Source organism: Lygodium microphyllum, chromosome 3, assembly GCF_053477565.2.
Source record: "Lygodium microphyllum isolate KBCC chromosome 3, Lygodium_microphyllum_v1.1.10, whole genome shotgun sequence".
Taxonomy (NCBI): Eukaryota; Viridiplantae; Streptophyta; class Polypodiopsida; order Schizaeales; family Lygodiaceae; genus Lygodium; species Lygodium microphyllum.
In genome coordinates, this window is record NC_141137.1 from 28,275,216 (window position 1) to 28,286,724 (window position 11,509).

Sequence of the window (11,509 nt, forward strand, 5' to 3'; positions counted from 1 at the left end):
TTTTAATGCACTTATCCAATATTAACCCAGAATAGAGAATGTTATTGCAGGTGCATTGAGTAGAAGACCAAGTATCCATAATATTTATGTTCTATCTTTTTATTCCCTTATTCCTATGAAGGATACCTATGACTATGACCCCAGTTTTCAAGCTGATTGGAGGAACAAATTAGTCCTTCAAGGTATTTGATGGAAAGGGGGGGTCAGCCCTCTTTTGTCTTGCCACCTCACCTAGCATCGGGCTTTTTCTCACCCGAAATATACATGATAGACATTTATTATTAAGCAACCATCATGATATGCATTTACAAATTGAGAATTGGGCCTTTCATGATATGCATGATCAATAAGGAAAATGGGATGGGGAAAGGGGTTACCTTTGTAAATCAGTGACTCACTGGTTGCATCACTTACCCTTTTTTTTTACAAATTTTGACTTAATGATCAAGAATCAAGACCAAGCACGGTTATGGGTTAGGAGTTAAATTCTCAGCCAATAGGAAAGAAATCTGAAGTGTGCTCAGTCATTCATGCATTTCAAGAAGTGCATAATGGAAGAAGGCAATCAATTAGTGATCCATAGCTTCAGCCTAAGCAAGAATTCATGTAATTCTTTAATCTCTACAAGCAAGAGGTTGGGATCAGAAAGTGGTTGGAGAAGAGAGACCAAGAACCATGAGACATACCTTGCTTGAGCTTGGGGAAGAGGTAGTGCCTATCCACAAATTCATGGTTGTCCTCCTTCTTGTAGCTCGTGGTCATATGGAGCCTTCAATGTTCCGCGATGCAATAATGAAGAGTTATTGATGAAGGCCAAATTTTACTAGTAGCAAGATGGTAGTCAGTTTGCAGCCAAGTAGTACTCGCAACAGATACAAACAGCATAGCAACAACCATCTGCGACACCTCAGCGCAACAAATAGGATCGGCTTGTAGCTGGTGTTGGTGCTGTTTATGGAAGTCTTTCTAATAGTTTCCAAAGTAATGATCAGACTATTTTGAAAGCACACAATGGGAGGAAAAGGATGCAACCTGCATCCTCTTCTAGCCTAGCACATAGCAAAGGGACTGGAATAACTGTTGGGCCAAACTCTGCTCCATCTACTCCTTCTACTCAAACACCAGGTGATGTTATGTCTATTGTTGGTGCATTGCAATACAGTGGCAGCTCTTCAAAGCCTTTAATTCTATAGGAAAACTTGGACATGGTGACCCCATGTCTTTTGGAGTTCTTCAATGTCCAAAAAAGACCCTACATCTCAGCAAGTCTAGGGAGGGGCAAAAAATGCAGGATGTAAATAGAAAGAAGCAGGTTGATGTCAAGGCAGTATAACTTCCAAAAACAGTCACAGTACCCACTAGTGAATCGAATGTTTCAGGGGCCATAGTGCCTAAATGGCAAGAAGAATCTAAGTTGAGCAGTAATCGGGAGAAAGCCCCATAATCGCCACCATCTACCACCAAGTTGGATTCTGAAAGTGTCTCCAATATGGATAAGAGCTTTGGCTGTGGATAACTTTTTGAAGGACCGCTTGTAGACTTTGGTTTTCAAGTCAGGAATGGAAAAGTCAATCCATTATGCTCGTGTTCAATCCTCCAATTGAATCTAGAAATATTGCAATTGCTCTTGCTTCTGTGTGTTTTTCTTGAGCATGTGAAAATTTGGAGGAGTTAGGTCCCGGTGCCAGAGGCGTGGTGAGGATGTGGTTCATCCATTGAAGGTGTCTTTGGAGGATTTGTACAATGTCACATACAAGAAGCTCTCTTTGTCTAGAAATTCTCTCTACCCAAAATGCAAAGGCAAGGGTTCAAAGTCTGGTGCTTCCATGAAGTGTACTGGATGTCAAGGGTCAAGTATGAATGTGTCTATTTGGCAGCTTGGGCCTAGCATGATTCAACAGATGCAGCACATATGTCCTGACTTTCCTAGTGAAGTTGATGAAGCGTCTTTGATACCATCACTGGTGACATTGTCTTTATTCTTCAACTCAAAAAGCATCCAAAATTCAAGAGGAAAGGTGATGAATTGTTTTTGGAGCATACTCTGAACCTGATAGAGGCCCTATGTGGTTTCAAATTCATTGTCACCCACCTTGATGGGCATCAACTGTTAATGAATTCAACACCTAGAGAAATAGTGAAACTTGGCCAATTCAAGGCTATAAATGATGAAGAAATGCATGTTTATCAGCATCCTTTTATGAAGGGGAAGCTATATATCCACTTCTTTGTTGATTTCCCTGAGTCTGGTTCACTTTCTCCAGCACATTGCAAGACCTTGGAAGATATACTATCTTCCTCTTGCATATGCTATAGCTGCGATCTCAGGGCTCAGAGATATAGCAGATCGTCTAGCGAAGAGCTTGGTGATGGGTGGAGGCACCATCACAACCACAGCCATCATTCACTGTGTTAAGCATATGCTGTGTTGCATCCTCGCTGACATCCACACTTGTGGGTGATTCAACCTGCCCATTGCCACTCACTCCTGACCCTTTACCTTATTCTTCACCCCCACTTTCCCTAATTCAAAGCCCAACACCATAGCACTTTGGTCTTCCATGCCTCCTCATCGACACCACCTTGATTGCTTGCGGTCGGTGCCCACCATAACCATCCCATCTTATGAAGAGGTGCCGTGCATTGCTATGTCACCTCTTGTGCAGTGACAGATTCTCAATCACCAAGGACCATGGTAGAGCTTCTATGAGCACTTCAGCATCTATAGATGAAATCCTTAAACAACTCTAGGGAGGCAGCAACTTTTAAGCAGCCCTTGTGGGCAATAAGGCTTGCTGCACAATAGCAATAGATTCACAGTGCACATGTGAAACCCAAGTCTAGATATGCATTCCAGTAGGTGATGGGAGCATGCAAGCTGCCACAGAACCCTTGTCTACACCCCTTGAAGCATGAGTGGAGTCTGGTCGTGATCTATGAACCAAAATATATGCCGAGTAAGGAAATGAATGGACCAGCAGTGTCTACACGAAAAAGAAAATGAGCTACCATTCTTACCCTTCCGCCTCCATATGCAGTCAAACCTTTATTGAGCTTCCCAAGAATGGTACTCCCTGATTTAGTAACTAGGGTTCCTGAACTAAAAAGAAACTAAAACTAGAGGGAGGAGAGAAAGAAAAAGGGACCAAATACCTAGGCTCTGATACCAATTGTAATGAAGGAAACTTAGGAGAAAGAAGGAGAGAAGGGAGAGACTTCATAGGAGAGAGAAAGAGGATGAAGATAAGAGAAGAAGAGAGAGAAAGACTAGCAGAAGAGAGAGAAAGACAAGAAAAGAGAGAGAAAGAGGAGGGAAGCCATGAAAGCTAGAAGGAAGGGGAAAATACACTTGATTATTGATAAACAGATGCCCTAATTTGGTCTCTCAACACCTTATATACCCCATTGGTATAAGTGTGTATTCCCATGCTAACCCGTGTCCTACCCATCTATCCCAACTCTTTTACACAAATGATGCTAGCATAGTAGTAGAAAGCCTTGATGTATGCAATTTCATGGTCAATGCACCATGCAATACATGACTGCCTCCTCATATATGTAGAGCTTCCTTCATTGTCTAACAAGTTGGATCCATCACCATAATCCCAAAACTCAGGGTGAGGATCACTTGAGGATTCTCCTCACTTTTGCAACCATCACTGATATTCTCTATGACCAAAGTGATCTGGTATATGATATTACTAACATTAAAAAATAGCACAAGGGCCTAGCAGTCTATAGATAAAGCATATGATATTCCACTCTCATAGGGTATAGTGTCACTCAATCAGCCATTGACATACAGACAACAGTCGTGTAGTATCTTGTATCAATTGTCCAACCATAGCATGTTACTCTAGAAGTTGAGAAAGACAACTCTTTCATGTGTCCCATTTCCAACAAATCTTTGAAGGATTGACCAATTACTACCATTCAAAGGCCCAAGGAGGAAGATAATGGGGGCAATATTTGCATTGAGAGAAGCTTTTTGAAGAAGATGGATCAATTGTTGGAAGAATTAGTGCCTAGCCTATCTACATGTGCCTGTGTAATATGCAAGATGCAAACACAATTCCTTGATTACTTTAGATCATTAACCTCACAACACAATATTAGTGAGTTTGGGAATCTCCCAATTCCCATTTTTTGAATACTAAAAAGGTGGCACTGGATAACATGCCCATAAGTTTCTCAAAATCGTATGATGTGACATATCATTGGAAAGCGCTTGAAAAATGGAATCTATTGAGCTATAGAGCACTCAATTTAGAGTTATAGTGTTCAAGTTATGAAAAATCCAAATATTTGACCACGTGTCCCAAACTTATGGGAAATTCCCATATTCCCTAATATGGTGTTTCACCTCTTATCACTCAAAAAACAAGAAATGTTGTACTCTACTCTTCCCATCCAAATCTCACAATCTCTTAAGGAAATAGTGGTCCTTATGATGGTGATCTGGTAAGACAACCCATCTCAACATTTAGAAGCCAATAAAAAATCAAGTTTCACAATCTATCCCCCAAGCTCCTCATCAAAATCAAAATCCAAGAAAATCACTATCACATCTCTCTCAAGAAACTCCTCACTGAGCACACAAAACCCATCCATAAAATTCCCTTCAAAACCTATAAGTTTTCCCAATCCAAAACCCTTAAAACAACCCGTAGTGTTAATGATAAACACATCATCTAAAAAAATCCACATATCCCTACCATCCACCCTAAGAGAAAGCATGACAAATCTAGGGTTTTTGAATCATTATACCAAATTTAGCTTCATCTCATAACAATCTAACCAATTAGAAAAGTCTTTAAAAATGCTAGAAAATAATCCTCCATTACTAGAAAGCATGCAAACATACTATAAAGCCTTTTTGGAAGGAGGCAAGGTTGGGTTTGTCAACTTGTGGCTATTCTAAAGAAGATGGCACCATGAGAGTCAACCCTTGCTTTGCCACCACCACCCGATGTTCCTCTTCAACATTTATTAGCTCTTGAATCGGTTCTTCTCATGTATATGTGATAGCAACAACCTATGGAGTTGTATCTTCATCGCTCTCCTCCTCTAGGGGTGTATCAAATGTAAGGAGGTAAATTGCCAATGCACAATCACACTCCACGAGATCCTAATGTGCTATACCTAGTTCACTGCCAATGGGAATAGTGCATACTCTGTGAGAAGGATCCACATGGGCCAGACACCTATTCACCACTTTTTGGTGATTCTTCCTTCCCTAAAATACCATGAGCTGTTTCAGAGGCACCTAAGTCATGTCGAATCCCTCGATGGAGTATGTGCAGGTAGCAATGGTGCTCACAAAGGCTTTCAAAACCTGAAGGGGGGATTCAGCAATGAGAGCACACTTTGAAGGTTGAATTTCTTGGAGAAAACCTCAAATATCTCATCACCTTGGTTGGAAAATATAGTATCGTGGATCCACTCATCAAAGTGTGCACGAGCATCCATCGTAGTAGGTAGGAGAGATGTGGTGGATATAAAGAGATGAAGACAAAAAGTGTGAAATGAAACAATGAAATAAGAGCTAAACTAGTTCTACCTTAAAAACCTTAAGTTTGAAACCATTAAGGGTTGTTCACATACGATATTTAGTTATGGCTTTACTTATTTCTTTGTAAAGTTTACATGAATATGTAAATGTGTTGATGTGAAAAGTGTATAACAAGTGTATGATTTTGCATAAATACCATAATTTTTAAATATTGCAAGTTTGCAAGCGACAATATTCTATTGGCCAAAAAAATCCAAAAATTTATAGGTATTGGATATTACAACTTGTGGTCTTGGGATTTTAGGGAGACTCTACAATTTCTAAAATATGTTGAGCCACACACTTTTCGATGGTAACACTATCCTCAGCTCAGCTTCAAATTTTCCTACCATCTAGTTTAAAATAGAAGCTAACATGTGGATTCTGCATCAACATTGTAATATCCTGGTGCATTCCTGGTGCATTATACTCAAGGGACAATCATCCTCCATTGGCAACACTTGGGGCTCACAGCCCTCACAAATGATAGTAACATCCACAACTGCACTTTCATGCATGTCTTGATCAAGGCACAACCATTTACCATTGAGCAACCTCCATCTACGATACTTGAAAACTAGGCATAAAGTCTGTCATGTGAAAAAGTACTTGTAATTGGAAAGGAAAGCTAGCTGGTTCATCCCAAAGTAAGATAATAGTCAACTAAGAGAGAAAAATTTTACCTGAAAGTCATGTCCCTTGTTGTGACTCAACACTCCACCGTGTTAGGATTGTCAGTCAATTTTTATGTCCAAGTTTTGCCTAGAATCCTTGTTACATAATCCTCTGATGCACTTTTTATGACATATGTGCTTTTGGTATAACTCAAACACTTACATTACTTGAACATGTGTGCAAAAATTGCAATCGGCATGAGCCATCTTAGATGTACATTCTTTGAGCCAGTGCTTGGCTTCATAGAATTCAATATGTCTACTGAAATTTTTGTGCTACACATGTGCAAAATGTCGCTACTACACAATGGCCTTTCTACACTATTGAGATTCAATATGTGCATAGACTCAAGGGTTCCATATTCTCGACCCCCCTTGGGCAATATGTACTTGGAGTCATAGAAAAAACAAGGTCCTCTGTGAGTTGCTAAGTTGTATGCCCATCAAAGAGAAATCTACCAATTTCAAGGTGGTAACACTTAAAAGAACTTGTGAAACTCTCAAAATTTTGCCACTCACAGCAATCTGAAGGGTATACTTCTATAAATACGAGACAAGGTATTATATAGATGTCATGAAATTTCTCATTCTCAATGAATTGCAAATATGTTTGCAATGTTTCGTTGAAAGGGCATAGTGGGCGCAATATGTATTTGTTTTTGCATGAATACATGTTGTACAAACGCCTCTGTTACAATGTGAGAATCAACATTCCTTTGTCTGAGAGCTAAAATTTTACCCTTCCAGTACTTTGATACATCAACAATTGCAAATGCTTTCACCCTCAAAGATCCCTTCATACTTGGATGCGTATGTACCTAAGACAAGTAATGATACGTATCAGTGATCCAATTTCATTCTTCATCTTTTCTATTACATACTTCTATTGAGGGAATGCTTGTTCTTCTCTCAGGCATTATAACCTACACATTATATGTAAATAAGTATGTATTAATTCCTAAATATTAAGCATTTTAAGTTTGTCTAGTAATCACCAATATGCCATACAAATCAACATGGCATTAAGAGATGTTTACACTTTTGTAAACAGATATAAACATTGATATCAAAATGCATGTGGATATGTACATCGATACAAAGTATAGGTTCAATCTCAAGACATCACTTTAATCATATCATTTACATGAAATATAATGAAAATAATAGCACAAGAATACTCATAGAATTTTGCCAAAATAAATTTTATTATAATGAATAGGATTCTGATTTGACTCAATACATTGTATGAAATGTCGGTATTATAGAGTAGTTCTTACAAGGATAACAGCCACGTGTCATGCAAATCTTAATAGGCACATTGGATTGACACATGAGATATTCTAAGACTCAACAGATTGTGTGTTATATGGACGATATGATACAAGAGTTTCATGGATCATTGCTAATTAGCATGGAGATCCAATTGGACACATAGGACCAATAAAGCTGAGGACTTTTGAACCATTGACTTCCAGCAGATCCATATCATCCAACACAAAGAAATCACTCACCACATCAAAATAGTTGATTGATAATTATGTGCTTCACCTAAACCTTGTTCAATACCTACATGTACAAAAAAATACCTGCATGAATCCCTCATAACAAAAATACTTGCATGAATCCCTTTTAGCAAAAAATATCTAGATAACTACATGAATAAAAGCAATACAAAATAGGGCCAGTTTACGTATAATTTGATCTGCTGAAGATAAGATTGAATCTGTAATATTTCCGCAAATGAAATATTAACGACCCTAGACCCCGCACACCCCGCACAAAAAGCAACCCAAAGTAATCTCCCACAATAAAGATACATTAGCAACCAATTTGTTCCAATCAGCTTGAAAACTAGGGTCATGGTCATAGGTATCCTTCAGAGGAATAAGGTAATCAAAATATAGAATGGAAATATTATAGATACTTGGTCTTCTACTCAATGCATCAACAACAACATTATCTCTTCTGGGTTGATATTGGATAAGTGGATGGAAACTTTGAATGAAAGCAGCCTATTTAATATGATGGTTAGAAATTTATGGCTGACTAAGGAGATGTTTGATACTTTGCAGGTCAGTTCTACTAAAGTAGAGTACAAGGAAGCTTGCTTTGCTACAGATGAAGCAATATGCTCAAGAAGGATCCTATGGCATATGGGAGTAGAGTATGAAGATCCAATAGTACTAAGATGTGACGATCATAGTTGCATCACCATTGAAAAAAATATAGTTTTTTCTATACACACCAAACATGTCAAGATCTAGTATCATTATGTGCATGATTTGATCACGATAAGATAGTAGAGCTTCCTCCAATGGGGGAGAATAGAGCAGATATCTTCACCAAAGCTCTTACAAAGGATCTTCTTCAAATTCATCTTCGGAGACTCAGCATTGGTGGTCAATAATGTAGTTGACCTATGGGTGGACATTGAGGGGAGTGTTAGATATGCTTAATGCCCCACTCTTGTAAGGTGCCACCACTGATCAATAGTGATCTAAGTTGTAAGGGCCCCATTATGAGGAGAATCCATGTGTGAGCATAAACATTGGGTAGGTCCTAGCATGTATGTTAGATGAGGTCTATGTGATTGGAAGGTAAAAAGGTGACCTTTGTGGATCTAGCCTTTGTATTAGATAGAGTAGTTATGTCGATTGAAACTTGAGGTACAATGCATTCAGTTGTGGGTGTAAAAGTTATCAGAGACCCTATTTTGGGATTTGGGGGTTGGGGAAGTGGCCTGTAGTGGTTGGGGAGTCTCAAGGAGCTAGTAGCCCTATGATAGGGGTTTGGGAAGAAATGCTCTTGATTGTGATGTTAAAGGAAATATTATTTGGTTGACTAGAGAAGGTTCAAAATGTGGTTGGGTATGCCAACTAGATTACCTTCTTGTGGGAGCTTTCGCTCAACCGCCAAGACCCATGGACCGCTTATTGTTTCAAGTGTTCCAAGTGAGCTCTAATGGCTATCTCTCACCTAGCTGACGCGCCGTCGATCCTACGAGTGTAGTGAGCTTACCTTGATGCTCGATCGAGTACCCTCCTCGCTCTTGCAGTCTGGTAGCTCCACAATCCTAGATGCTAGCTCAAGCATCCTCAAGCCTCCTCCATCTCCAAGCTCCATCCTCCATAGCCGTGCGCGCAAGAGGAGAGAAGAGAAGAGAAGAGAAGAAGAGGAGAGGAGATGGTGAAGAGCTTCACCCTCTTGATCCCTCACTCTCACACACACTCACTCCCTCACACTCTCACACTCCCTCTCTCAAGAGCACACACAAGCAAGAAAGAGAGAAGAAGAGAGGAAGAAGAAGACTCCTTTTGCCACACACCAAAGAATGAGCTTCTCATTCACTTTTCAACTTTATATACAAAACCCTAAATCCCTTTTGGGCAGTCATCCCCTTTTCCCCTTTTTACATGGCCGGCCATGGCCTAGGCCCTTTTCCCCATTGTCCTTCTATCTTCCTAGCTTCCTTTTCACTGCCCATCTACATTTACAAATTTCACGGGTGAGAGCCCGGTGCTCTTTTACAAGATTTCAGGGTGCGCGTTTTTATTTAAAAATGCGCCTTTCCCCTTTTGTATTTGCCTTGGACTTTTAAGGTTGCCCTTGCGCTTTTGGCCTTTTCTCCTTTTCTTTCTTTAGTCGGGCTACCTTTTTTCGCCTTTGCCCTGCGTCTTTTCCACTTCCTTTTGCTTTCTTCGTGTTGGGGTTAACATCACCCCCCTCCTAGACGAGTGCCAGTCCCATGGCACTCATTGTTGTAGGTAGCAGGTGGTAGCATGCACCGAAGACCTGGGTGACAAGAACGCCTGTGGTTTTCGTGGGGTTTGCATTGGTGGCCGGTACACGTGTTGGTTTGTTGGGGATTCTACACAGGACTATTCTTTCCGGGCTTGTCGGATGGTGAGGGGTGAGCAGTCAGAGTTGGGTGTTGATGAAGAACGAATGACACTTCCGTTGTGGTCTTCAACACGTGCAATTGAAAACCTCTCAGGTGGTCTCTCCCTAAGGGTAGTGCTAGTCTTCCCTATTGTGCACAAGTAATATTTGATTAGTTTGGGAGACAGGTCGAACTCTAAGCAAGCTAAGAGTATTGTCCTGCACTTGAGGACCCAAATTGTGAATATACTTCAGTGGAGGCATTATGTGAGTGCTTGTGCATACTTAGATATTACTTAGTTAGAAGACTGTCGGCCTGATTCCTTGTATAGAAAGGGGTCGGTGAAGCAAGGGGCTAAGTTGATGGAAAAATGTGTCAATGAAGACGCTTGAAGATTGCTAGAGACGTCATTATGGTCTTTCCATTGTCTTTCAAGCCTTACTTACCACGGTGGGTTGTAATGGCATTGAGATGAGTGCAAAAGAATATCATGGGCGAGGCGAGCTCCCTAGGTATGTCCTGCCCTTAATGTGTCCTCAATAATTGTGGGGAATGTATGAAAGGGCTAGGGGATTAGGGACACAGCCAGTCGACCAAGGTCGCTAGTCATACCTAATTTGAGGATCCCTAGGTGCGGTGCTGTGATCGTGTGCGCTTTTTCTTTCTTTCTTTTTTTTTTTTTGCATGAGGAGGCGTATACCTGGAGGCACGGTACAAGGGCATGACAGGAGTTTACTCCTCGTCATGTGAGTAGTGGGTAGGGGTTGGTGGAGGGCGGGGGGCCTTGTTAAGGAATTTTCAACTCAACAAGTAGCCTTTGATGTGGAGGCGGGTTTTGAGGGTGGTGGTAGAAAGAAAGGGGTGGTTGCACTGGGTGAATTTGCTATCGTTCATGTCTTCGAGTAGTGCACCACAGAAAGATGGCAAAAGAGAAGCACGCATCATGAGGGAGTCATGTGTTGTTGTCTATGGCATTGGGGTCAAAATAGAGGGGTGGGAGTGGCGTTCTTGGGGTGCGGGCTCTTGGTGGACTAGGATCCTAATTAACCTAAGATAATTACAAGTGGTGATGAATGGGGGGTCGGGGCAAGAGGTGAATTCGCTAAGAAATTTATCTATAGAGCTATACAAGTCGGGGAGGGTGAAGAGGAGGGCGTTTCTATGGGAGGCGCTATTGGTATTATAGATGATGGGGAAATCAAACCTGCCGTGGATAGACGGATTGAAGTCCACTCCTACTCTTCGAGGATATGGCATGAAAGTGGGGTCGTTTCTTTCTGAAGGGAGGGTGTTGCAAAATGCCATCCACGCTTCCAGGTTGACGTCAAAAATGCGTCTCCTCCAGGTGGGTTGGCAATTATAGCCTTCCACTGATCTAGGCACCTGGAGGACTTTATCTTGCCA

General features: G+C 40.9%; 1 pseudogene; it reads left to right on the forward strand.

Moving 5' to 3' along the window:
* The first annotated feature begins 1,559 nt into the window (after nucleotides 1–1,559).
* LOC148038182 (dnaJ protein homolog pseudogene) lies at nucleotides 1,560–2,416 on the forward strand (annotated as a pseudogene).
* The last annotated feature ends 9,093 nt before the right edge of the window (nucleotides 2,417–11,509 follow it).